The sequence below is a fragment of the Manis javanica genome, chromosome 2 (genome assembly GCF_040802235.1).
Source record: "Manis javanica isolate MJ-LG chromosome 2, MJ_LKY, whole genome shotgun sequence".
In the NCBI taxonomy this organism is placed as follows: Eukaryota; Metazoa; Chordata; class Mammalia; order Pholidota; family Manidae; genus Manis; species Manis javanica.
The window spans coordinates 152125055-152137719 of NC_133157.1; the positions used below are offsets into that span (position 1 = coordinate 152125055).

Below are 12665 nucleotides of genomic sequence, written 5' to 3' on the forward strand. Positions count from 1 at the left end.
GAAAGAGACCATTTGCTGCATACAGACTTGCTCTGAGTGTATGGGATTCTAGTGATTGACCTGCCACCATGAGGATGAAGTTGGGAATAAACCCTTTCACCCCAAGAATGTTCCACTGTCATTTCTTAGGTCTCACTGAATCCATAGCGAATTTGTCTGGAGCTGAAATACATTGGTAAGACACTGATCTATTAGTTTTTCTAAATACAGATATATTCTCATTAGGTAAACCTGTTAAATTTCAACTAGGACCCAAGCAGCAAAAGTTCCTAAGCAAGCCAATATTCTTCTGTGGGGAAGTTGGGGTTCCTATGGCTAAGATCCTCACTGAACTTAAACCACCTGATGATGTAACTGGTCTGTTGCTGGGCTGCCGCTTCCACACCTTTAGGCAATAAGCTATTATTGCGCTTTATAGGGAGCTCGGCCCAATGCTCTGGGGCAGAGATGCTAGTGCTCGACCTACCAAGGAGAGCAAGCCGGGTAATAAACCCTTTCACCCCAGGGAACGTTTTGCAATTTCTTTGGTCACACTGAATCCATAGGGAACTTGCCTGGGGCTGAAACCCATTGGCAAGACAATGAACTAATATTGAAACATAGTAGACTTTATGTAACAGAATGCTAAAGTAAATCCTTTTGTGATATAAAATCTTTTATAATGTGACTAACCACTCTCATATGGAGTGCTCATAATGTCAGATTTTCCTATATTGGTGTTGGAAAAATTGAAGTTCCTATGGCCAGGGTCCTTTCGTGAACCTAAACTTAATGATGTTACTGGCTTGCTGCTAGGCTACTCTTTCCACACCCTAGGCAATAAGCTATTATTGACTGAATCACTATATAAAGAGCTCTGTCTAGTGCTCTGGGCGGAGGCAGAGATGAAGGTGTTTTACAGACCTGCAGACTGTTGGATGGAGACATAATTGTAGTGCTTGACCAATTGTCCGGAGAACAAGCTGGATAATAAACCCTTTTACCCCAAGAATGTTCCATTGTCATTCCTTGATCTCACTGAATCCATAGTGAATTTGCCCGGGGCTGAAACCCATTGGCAAGACAATTGGTTTTGCTTAAAGTAAAAATGTAAGTCATTTTAAATCAAGTGCCATTAACTCTACTATCCTTGAGGTCAAGGTTTGCAATTAATGAGTTAGCATACAGAGATAGTAAATAGTCAGTTACAACTAAAGAATCTGTCTACCAACTAGGATTGGGTTCCACTGATGGTAACAATCGCTTTGAATAATTTTATCTTAAGCAAGATAGAAATTTGTTTGCTTTCATACAAGAGAAGTTTTCACCATATTTCTAGGATGGATTCTATTCTCAAAGTCATGTTCTGTTCAGTAGATGGCCTCTCAAACTCCAGCTATCACATCCTCATTGTAGACAGGAGGAAAAAGAAAGGGGAGAAAAGGCTATGTCTCGGCTGCCTATAGAAAGTTCCTAAAAGCCCTCCATATCCAGTAATTTCTCATTATACTTGATTAGCTAATGTCTTCAAGGGAGACATGAAAAATGTACCTTTGTTTTTGACTGGGTATACCACTGATCTGATATGTAATGGGTTTGTTACTAAGAGCAAAGGAGAATGATTAGCAACCCAGCCATCTATGCCTAAGTAGTCTTCAGTCAACTACCTTTGCTGTGAAAACTGTCATCAAGATATACTTTGTTGTCAACAAAGTAAGGAAAATTAGCACTTAATCACTATTTAGGATACTGGCTCCAAACCATGAGCCCAAATTCTAGTGATATGCGTGCCTCCCCCCACCCCCCATGGATAAAATGAAAGTTCCTGTGGCCAGGATTCTCACCTGGCCCTGGTTGACTAGCTCACTACACATGTGTGGGCAGTTTGTTGCTATTGACTCTATATAAAGAGCTCTGCACAGTGGTTTGGGCAACACAGTGGCATGGCTGAAGGAGAGCAGAGGCCCAAGTGGTGGCAGAATCAAGGACAGAGGTTCAGAGGCAGAGACCTGCTTGCTGCTTGCAGACTTGCTCTGAGTGAATGGGATTTTAGTGATTAACCTGCCACTGTGGGTATAAAGTTGGGTATAACCCTTTCACCCCAAGAACATTCTACTGTCATTTCTTTGTTCATATTGAATCCATAGTGAACTTGCCTAGGGCTGAAACCCATTGGTAAGACAATGGGTGACCAAGAAAAAAGAACAGGCTGCCCTCATGGAAGGAGTATTTCAGCAGGCTGCACCTATGGGCCGGGAGACATTCGAGTGTCCCCTGTGGACACGTGGTGCTGTCAAAGGGAGGAAGACTGGGGTCCACCCCAAGAGAAAGATGATTGGAATGGTGTCATTATGAAGCACTGTGAGAGGAAGCAGCAGCGCAAGAAGAAGCAGTATGGGAGTGCAGGGAGCCAGGTGCCACTGGGCAGGTGAAGGAAGAGGCCTGAGAAGGAGCAGCTCAAGAAGCATCAGCAAGCAGGCTGCCAGGTGCTGTGGGGCAAGAGAAAGATGTAGTGAAGAATCAGCCCCAGAAATGGAGGAGCAGAAGTTTGATGAGCGGTGGTGATGGAGGCCCTGCCAGTGCCAGAGGCATCAGCCCCTCCTCGGTTGAGACCCCACCTTGTTGAAAGCTGGTGGAAAGCCAGGACGGCAACCGCAGGTTCCTCCAGGAGAGGCACAGCCCCCTCCTCAGGTTGTGGAGCCCTCCATGCTCTGCTCTGTCCTCAGGCTCAAGCACAAAGGGAAATACGGTCTGCTTCTCGAGGGAAGAATTTAAGGGGCCCTGTGAAGGTCATGAGGACCCAGATGTGGGTTGGTTTGAAAAGGCAGGAGCAGACAGAAAGAAATTAGATGACTGGAGCTGTGGCAACTGAGACCGAAGCAGCGGTTACAGCTGCTGAAGTTGAAGCAGGAGGCAGAGATAAGGCAACAGGAAAGGCCTGTGTGTCCGCAAGACTTTTTTGCTGGAGAGGCTGGATAAGGTGAGTTTTGTAAGGCCCACCCATGGCCCTTTTGGTTAACTCATTTGAGTAGAACTGGTTTGAATACAGCCTGGATGACCACTTGGTAGCAATGGATCTCCTCAGATTTAAGAGTTATTATAATTTGTTGTAATTTTTGTTATTTGTATATCATTGTAGCCTCTGTTGTTATTATAGAATTTGGTTACAATGCTCCAGCTTTCTCGCACAGAGACCATTGCAGAGGATTGAGGGCACATAGAGTAGAGAATCCTGGAAGGGTGGAGTGTGGATAAAATATAAGTTCCTGTGGCCAGGATTCTCACCTGGCCCTGGTTGGCTAGCTTACTGCATATGTGTGGGCAATACGTTGCTATTGACTCTATATAAAGAGCTCTGCCCAGTGCTGTGGGTGACATGGTGTCAGAGCTGCAAGGCTGCAGGAGAGCAGAGCAGAGGCTGGAGTGGTGGCAGCACCAAGGATAGAGGACCAGAAGACAACTGTGTGGGCAGAGAGGCCCAGAGTTTCCTGGGCCACTACTTCCTGCTTCCACTAAACTAATTAACCAATTTGTTTGTTTATATTTTTGGATTGGTAATTGTATTAGTCATCTATTGCTGCATTACAGATTACTGCAAGATTTAGTGGCTTAAACCACAAACATTCATTATCCCAAGTTTTCTTAAGGTCAGGAAGCTGGGAGGGGTCAGCTGGATGGTCCTCTATAGGGAAAATGGAAGTTCTGATGGCCTGGATCCTCACCTGACCCTTATCTACTTGCTCATGGCACTCGTGGAGTGATGTAACTGACCTGCTTACACACCTGTTGGCAATGAGCCATTGTTGTTTGTGTTGCTATGTAAAGAGCTCCACCCAGTGCTCCCCAGGGCTGCCAGCTGGCAGAAACAGATGGATTGCAAGCTTGCCAGACATAGACATGATTTTAGCACTCTATCTGGCACCATAAGACTAAAACTTGGTCTAAGCCCTTTTACCCACAATATTCTGTTGTCATTTTTTGGTCTCACCAAATCCAGAGTGAACTTGCCCAGGGCTGAAATCCCCCTCCAGTGAGACATCCTCATTCAGGGATTTTTACTAGGTCGCAATCAAACTGGTGACCCACAGCTGCAGTTATCTAAGGGGCTGGAGAATCTGTTTCCAAGGTCTCTTCAGTGGCTGTGGAGAGAGGAGGCTTCAGGCGATTCTGTGCAGGCCTCTTACCATCCTGCTCACACCTCACAGCATCTGCCTTGCATCACAGTGAGTGATTCCAGAAAGAAAGAGAAGGAGTGCTCAGAACAGAAGCTGCAGGCTTTTATAACGTAATACTAGAACTGCAGGCTTTTATAACGTAATACTATACTAGAAGTAACATCCCATTCTGTCATATTTTAATTGGTAAAAGCAAATCACAAAGTCCAGCCTACTCCCAAGGAGAGGTAAGTTAAGTAACACTTCTTGAGGAGAGGAACCTCAAAGAGTTCGTAGACATACGTTTAAAGTCACATTGGCCATACATTCACATGTAACAAAATTCAAAACATTTCAAAAATCTTCCCAGGAACTCCAGCTCTGTTTTTTGAGGTGTCAGTTTCTTATGTGTCCTAGAGAGTCTATGAAGCTACAGCAAAAACTACTCACAGCTTAATTACTTTGAAAGCTCTGTCCCAGTGCCCACAGCCCAATCAGTCGTCCAAGCCTTGACCAGTTTCAATCTGTGCAGAGTGTGAGGAACAAAATAGAGAATGACCTTCTCCACTCCCTCCCCTCTACACCTTGCCAACTTTGGCCCCCATATAATTGTAGTCTATGCCTTGTAAAACATTGGCTTAACCAAGCAATTTAATTGTAGCTGTTTTCCCCCTTTGGAACATTCTTTGTGGCTTTCTCTCTCACCATTAGCACTCAGTGCCTTAGGCAGTTACTAGATCTAGGACTAAATTGAGTTGCTTTAGTTATTAGCTGTGGTTTGTGAGTCAGCTTACTGCTTCTAAAACAATTATAGAAGGAAGCTATTATTTTGAATAGAAATTTGAGTATATTTAGAAGAAAATGAACCATGTATTTTCTTCTGGCTGCCTCTGCTTTCCAATTTCATTTCAAAGATGAAAAGACTATAAAGATTGCAAAGAGGGAGGGAGGAAGAAAGGGATGGGTCGAAAGTAAGAAAAGGTGAGAGCTGAGGATTAAGAGATGTGGATACTGGATTTGAAAGCAGCATGACAATACTCAAAGTGTAAGAATAGAAATAGGTTAGCATAAGCATAGCCATCTTAAAGGCCTAGAAGCCATTTTCTGAGTATGTGACTTAGAAAGAAAAACTGGAACTAGGTAAGGCCTTGAAAAACAAGTTAATCATGAGCACCGGGTGGTGGGCAGCTGTGACCCTTGGTCAGCTAACCTTGGTCAGTAAATCTTACATACCAAGCTTATCGTGCAGAACCTCCCTAACCATTGAGGAGTAGTCTTACCCTGCCCTTGCTTAACCCCAGGATATATGTCTTGCAAGAATAATGTATAGTTATAGAAAATTGCTATGAGTTAAGTGCTTTGAAATTGCTATATAAACCCTTGGCTCTGAGTGCTCGGGGTCCTTGTTGAGACCCACTGCATTGGGCTGACTTGGACCCCAACTAGTTGGCTGAATAAAGACTTTGCTTGAATTTACATCTCTATGCCTGTGTATTTTGTTCTCTGGGGAAGCCTCGGAAGCCTGCACCCTAACATTTGGGGGCTCGTCCGGGATACGAGCAGCTTCCCTGAGAACAAAGGACAGCTGGAGGCAAGGTCTAATTGTCCGGACGGGGCAGTGTAATTCGAGGGTCGCCCCCTCGTGTCTGCATAAATCCATTATAAAGCGGGAGTCGCCATCCCGTGTATGGTCTCGGGTTAGTGGTCCCGAGTGAGGAAGTCCGGGCTGGTAGTCCCGGCCCCCAGGTTAGCGACCCTGGGTGAAGCCCAGGTAACCAATCCTGGCCCTAGGGTCCGAGTGACTCGGCCTTAGGAAGGCAAATCCGATCGGCAGAAAACTGGCGCCCGAGGAGGAAAAGATCGAGCTCGTCACCCTGCGGCAGTCCGAGTGGACGCCCTTCAGGAGAATTACGAGAGTTTTTGAAGACCCTGAAAGTGGTGAGTGTGGTGCGCACCAGAGTGAGAGAAGGACCGGTCCGAACGAGTGCGATCAGATGTGGTGTGTGTGTGCTTGGTGTTATCATTGACTGTTTTACTGTGTTTTGGTTTCAGTTTATATTTTTTTGCGCTTCTCATTTTAAATTTCCTTGTTCTAAGGTTCTCCTGCTCTCTCCGTTCCTCCTTTCTGCCACTACATCATTCCCCGCGGGCACGGGTCGGGCAATTAAGAGCCATTAGGGCGCCCGCCGCTAGAAGACTCCCGTGACAGGATAAGGGGGTCACAGCCGCGAATCCCAGATAAATTCGCGTCCCCCGTGGAAGAAAAACTGTGCAACGACAGGCACTCGTTCACAAGCACATACAACAGTCATTTTGTTTGAAGTGGCATCTTCATCCTTCGCCTTTGTCTCCCTCATATTCTTTTTCCTTCTTTCTCACCATGAGACAGACTCAGACGACCCCCTAAGTGTGTAAATGAATATATCTTTCTACCTCCGGATGGTATTAATGAAATTGATTTAAAGACAAGCGCTTGTGAAAATTGGGTATTCTAAAACTTCCAGAAAACCTGATAAAAAGTGTTAAGCATTAATGCTAATTTGAGTTTGCCTGAGGCGGGCATGTCCTTGTAGTTATCAGCTGCCTAAATTTACCTGAGGTCATTTAAGTCATGTTATCTGCTAAATCTTTTAAAAATAAAATGCTTAAAGGCTTGGCTTTGTCTAATATTCAGTAAAGGTCTTGTAAGTAATCTAGAATAGTTGTTACGAATGAGTGAACTAAATGACTGAAGCAAGTGAACCTCTTTTTAATTGTGTGTTACAGTGTGTATACCTACCTACTGCCTGAGAATCTTTGTAGAAACCTAAAACCTTAAAGTTTTGCTAAGTTAAGAAGATATACTCTATGAGAGATTGTGCTGTAAAGCTCATGGTTACAGAAATTATAAAATGTGTTCATAAATTTGTCAATCTAAAGAATGTTAGTTTAACAGTTTACAATGGCCTGCTTCTCGGTGTTCACTAGAAATTAAAGTTTCTAATGGTTTTAAGTTTTAATTAAAACTATTTAAAGTAATAAAACATTTCTCTATGCTAAAAAATGTATGTTTTAATAAGAAAAAGTATAAAGAATGAAAAGTCTTCTGCATGCTAAAGAATGTGTTTTGTGATAAAGAAAGTAACTTTGTTCTAAAGTACAGCTATTTGTTTAAAGAGAGAAAACAGCGTGGTGCCTTTTGTTGTGGAAGACCCGCTCAGCCTGTTGCTTTGGGGGGGAGGGTCAGGATGTTTAGAGATTAAGTGAGATAAACCCAGTCAAGCCGCAGGCAAGCCCAGGCTAATTCTCACCGGCTTATGTGCTTGGGACCATAGGGCAAATGAAGAATAAATTACTATATTCTTACAGATATAGTCGTGCCTAGTGAAATTAAAGCAAGTGAGTCTTGATATCAAGTGCACAGCAAAATTAGAATCTTGTTTCTAGTTAAACAGTTTTCTTTAACTGTTAGTCTGCTCTTAATGTTGAAAGATCAAAGCAGTTTCTCATGCTTAAAGTCTCAGTGAGTTGCCAGAATATTAAAAAAAAAAAAAAAATGAAATCGTAATATTAAAAAGACGAAAAGCTAAAGTTTGTTAACAACTGTATAAGCTTTATTTGCCTTTGAAATATTTTGTTATTGAAAACGATTGCATGGCCTGAGAAATTGAATTATTTATTCCATATATTTTTATAAGTGGAAAAATCTCTAACCAACAAATGATTAAAGTTGTTACTGATTATTTGTTTTCTTAATTTATCCACCTAAGCAGAATGGTAACAAAGCTTTTTTCAGCTGATTAAATGCACTTAGTTAACAAACCAAAATTTATTCTTAAAAATTAAACTAGAATCTAGACAAGATTATGTTTCTCCCAGAAAAACAAGTTTCACTGTAAAAGTTTAAATGGACAAACGTGTGACCACTTTTGAGAAAGGTTGTAATAGATTTTTTTGACAACCACCAGGTCTTCTTGTTTAATTTATATGCTGTATGTTTAAAAAAAAAAAAAAAACATGGGGGATGAAAGGAAAGGAGCGACACATAGCAGCAATTAACCGGAGAGTTCCGCTTTATTAGGGAAAAGTGCTAGGTTATATAGGAAGGGGCATGAATTGATTGAGGTGTCACTTCTACGGAGCTGGTGGCTGTTGGCTAGGTGCTGGGATTGGGAGGGGAGCGAGAGGTGATTGGGCTTCAGGTGGCGCCGGCGGAAACCAAGGCCCCCCCCCCCCCCAAGAGAAGCCGGAAGTTTGCCATCTTACTAGTAGTAGTCCTTCAGAGGACTCTTCATATTTTTTTAATGCAAATGATCTTAGAGCTTTTAATAGAATTTGCATAGCAGCTTATATCTACTATTAAAGAGTAAAACATTCTTGAAGCTTTCAAAGAAGACCTGTAGACTTAAGCACTTTCTCTGCTTTTTTTGTATCTGGTCTTGGACACTTATGCTAAGTTCAAAAAAAAGTGCTTTTACCTCTAGTTAACTCTGATATTTTCCAGAGGGCCCCTGGAACATGTCAGAAGAATTTTTTTCTCATTAGAGAAAGTATTTGACTAATTTGGCTTATTTATCTGATATATATTTATTTATTTACCAGGAAAGCACTGTCAAAGAGAATGATGCTAAACTTTGTTACTAAATGTTTTGTATTACAGAAATAACAGAATTTCCTTATGTCAACTGTCTTACAGTAAGCTCTCATCAGATCTTTAACCATTGTCATTTGTAAGTCTTTTGTCATTTATAGTATTATCCCTAAACTGGTAAAGAACTAGATTTCAGCAGAACAGGTATTAGTTACATAAGATTACATAAACTAAAGAAAATGATTTTGTGTCTTTTTGTTTCAAATGTTGCTGATAAAGTGTTTTAACCTTGTTCTCTTAAACTGACAACAGTTTAGTAAATAACTATCTTTATGAGCAGAATTGAAACTTCCTTCTCTCTACCTGATCCCTCCAGAGTTTAAAAACTTTCAGTGACTGTTTTTGTATTCCATGGCAGTATGTTTATTTGCATGAGTTCAATAAGAATCTGCTTTCCTTGTGAGAAGACTACTTAAGAACACTGGTTATACTGCCAGGGCTTTGACTGGAATGTCATACCTGAGAGACATGTGCATAGACTCAGATGTGAACAACTTTAAGGAACTAAGATTGACTTTATAAAGCCAACAAAGCCCCTTGGAAGAACTGGCCTGGTACCTTGCTTACAGAGTTCCCAGCAGCCTTACCAGGTGAGTAAAGAAGGTCACTTCCTAGCAGGTTCAGAGACCTCGAGAAGAGAAGAATTCATCCAAATCTACAAGTACTGCAGGCAAAGCCTGATAGCGAGTCTAGCTTGGCTGTCTGGCCTCAAGAGGCCTTTAAAAGTTCAATCTGAAATTCCTTATAAAAAGTTCCAGCAAAGCATATTTAAAAGAGCCTGTGTAATCAATTGCTCTTCTTGCTGCACTTGTGCAAATGATCAAGCCAGCTGTTAATTATTTTCTTAACCTGGTTACTTCTAATAAAAATGAGAGTGATTTTAGAGAAAAGTATTGTTTCAATAACTGCAGCCTCCAGAATAGAAAATCCAACTCCAGATGTTGCTACATAACCTAATAACACAATTTGTTTTATCTTGCCTAGAAGCCACAAAACTGCAAATAGTAATAGAAGCGCCAGCCTTCTGAAGCCCTCTCAACTGACCAGTAATAGAGACCTAGCTGCACCCTTTACTGCACCCCCTTCTCAGCACGAAGCAGCCAGAGCGGTCATCGCCCCTTTTCCCTAGCAGCAGCTAGAGTCCCTATCTGTAGAAGACAAAGACCGAGACTCACTTTATCCTCTGCAAGTAGGCAAAGAACCTGCATTGAGAGAGTTCCTAAAACTTACACCTCCCTCTACAACAAGACAGAAGTAATCAGCACCACCCCAGCTTATTCTAACAAGTAGTAGGCCCGCCAAACCGGAGTCACTCCATGTGTTACCTTTATCAAAGAACGCATTAGCACCGTGCAAATCATAGTGTTGAGACAGAACTATCAGAGTGTTAACCAAACAGATGACCCCTAATTTCATGATTGAAATAGATACAAGAAGAAGAGGGGAATGTAAGAATAGAAATAGGTTAGCATAAGCATAGCCATCTTAAAGGCCTAGAAGCCATTTTCTGAGTATGTGACTTAGAAAGAAAAACTAGAACTAGGTAAGGCCTTGAAAAACAAGTTAATCATGAGCACCGGGTGGTGGGCAGCTGTGACCCTTGGTCAGCTAACCTTGGTCAGTAAATCTTACATACCAAGCTTATCGTGCAGAACCTCCCTAACCATTGAGGAGTAGTCTTACCCTGCCCTTGCTTAACCCCAGGATATATGTCTTGCAAGAATAATGTATAGTTATAGAAAATTGCTATGAGTTAAGTGCTTTGAAATTGCTATATAAACCCTTGGCTCTGAGTGCTCGGGGTCCTTGTTGAGACCCACTGCATTGGGCTGACTTGGACCCCAACTAGTTGGCTGAATAAAGACTTTGCTTGAATTTACATCTCTATGCCTGTGTATTTTGTTCTCTGGGGAAGCCTCGGAAGCCTGCACCCTAACAAAAGATGGGGAAAATGACATTTTAAATTTTATAGAACATACAGTTAAATTATTTTATTATCTTGAGATTTCCCAAAATGATAGGATTTGTACTGACATACTATGCCAATCCATGTTAGCCTAAAGAGATCAATTCTGAATAGCTTCATTCTTTTAAAGATATGTAATAGGTTCTGTGATTATTCCTGAGGAAATGATGCAGTATAATAAAATCAGTTTGCTTATGTGTGTTTGTCCCAGATATGTCACAGATAGTTTTGATTCCCAGTTTTTTTAAAATGAAATCAAAGCTGAAACTAAAACATAAAGCATGTTTTCTTTGACCTAATTCTTATCTAGCTAATAAGAGATTGATTTTTTTTATGGTTCTAGTATTTGAATGTTGGGCATATGTCCCTTATATCACAAACAGTTCAGAACATTTTCATGTATAAAGAAACCATATTTTACTTGTTCTTCTAAAGCTATCCACCAATTTAAGCCACCTTATATCCTTTTTGGAAGTAGGTAAACTGTATACTGAAATTGGTTATGGAGTTAGTGTAGAATTTCACAGATTTTAGCAGACAAGCTCAGAAAATTGTCATCAGTGACATGACAGAATTTCAGAAAGAATTTCATATATCCAAAAAAGTTCTATAGCAGTAAGTATAAGTGAGATTACTTTTGTTGAAGAGTTACTCTCAAATTTTTTCTCTTAATCTTTGAACACATTTTTACTTTGGTTCATTTTAGAGCAATTTTAAAGGTTAAAATATAACTATACAAGTAAGTATAATTAGCCAATAGCCACAGTCAAAATGCAAAATTAAACAATTATTCTGAGAATTTTATCAATATGAAATGACATTCTATTACTAACATCCATTCTAGCTTGTTTTTCTAAAGCACAACCTTAGTCATGAATATATTCCAGGTTAAAAAATTCCCAATAGCTTATCATTTACTTGACCTAGCATTCTTTGTGCTCCACATTCTTATTTTGACCATTTCTGCTGCTTCAGTTTCCACATCTCTCTCCCACACCATCCAGACCTCCCAGAGTCCAGGCAAAGGCATTTCTGAGGACCTCTGGCACTGGTGTCTGCAAAGAGCAAAAAGTATTCTGCTGATCCCTTTAGATATCTTTGCTCTTTCAGATTGTCTAACCCTGGATATGGGGTAAAAATGGCCTATAGATGTTTTATTCTTTTGTTTTCTGGACTTCTATTACGATGTAGGCCCAAACACAGAAGTGAGGACACCTAGGACATTCCTAAGTGAATATTTGGCTTGATTCTGATGTTGGATATTAGCGGGATCTAAGCATGATCTCACTGTGGTGATGAGATATTGATTGGTCCCAAATGCAACTACAGATCTTGTACTGGTAGGTGGGTGATAAATGCCATAGCTACCTGGAGTTCACTAGGTAAGATTAAGATTACCTGTTGAGAGCTCTTGGGAACCATCTCCAAATCAGAAATTGCAGGTCAACTTTTCAGGTTCCCTCTTCCTGTATCTCATTGAAATTAATTCTGATTATTACAAGAGGCATTTCAGCTGAAAAGATATCATAACACATGTAGGATGACAGGCTTAGGTTATGTAAACTATAAAAAATAAGTCATAACAACTTATTTCTTAGAGTGTTAGTGGAAAAGAGCACAATCTACTCCCAACTACAACTCCCATGTTCCGGAAGTTTTCCTAGGACTCTGCAGTCTGAAAGGACTTTGCTTTCATTCCATTCATCCAGGGTCTCCAGGTGGCATAGCTACAAAAAGGGTTTCCTGGGAGTGCTTAGAGCTCACAGACCCTTCTAAGTGAGGCCTAGGTGCCTTGTCCTCTATCGTCATTCAGCCCAAGCATTGTCTTTGTTTTCTCATTTGGTAATCTTGACTATTAACAGAAACCATGTCTGGTGTTGTATTTATATATGTAGGAAACAAAATGGGTTTTTTTTAGCAGAGGGACATAAATGGG

General features: G+C 41.1%; 1 long non-coding RNA gene across 1 annotated transcript; it reads left to right on the forward strand.

Annotated features, from left to right (window-relative positions):
* Positions 1 to 5184: 5184 nt before the first annotated feature.
* Positions 5185 to 10642, forward strand: LOC140847928 (uncharacterized). Its single transcript, XR_012128212.1, has 2 exons — positions 5185 to 9353; positions 9748 to 10642. It is a non-coding gene; the product is annotated as an uncharacterized lncRNA (long non-coding RNA).
* The last annotated feature ends 2023 nt before the right edge of the window (positions 10643 to 12665 follow it).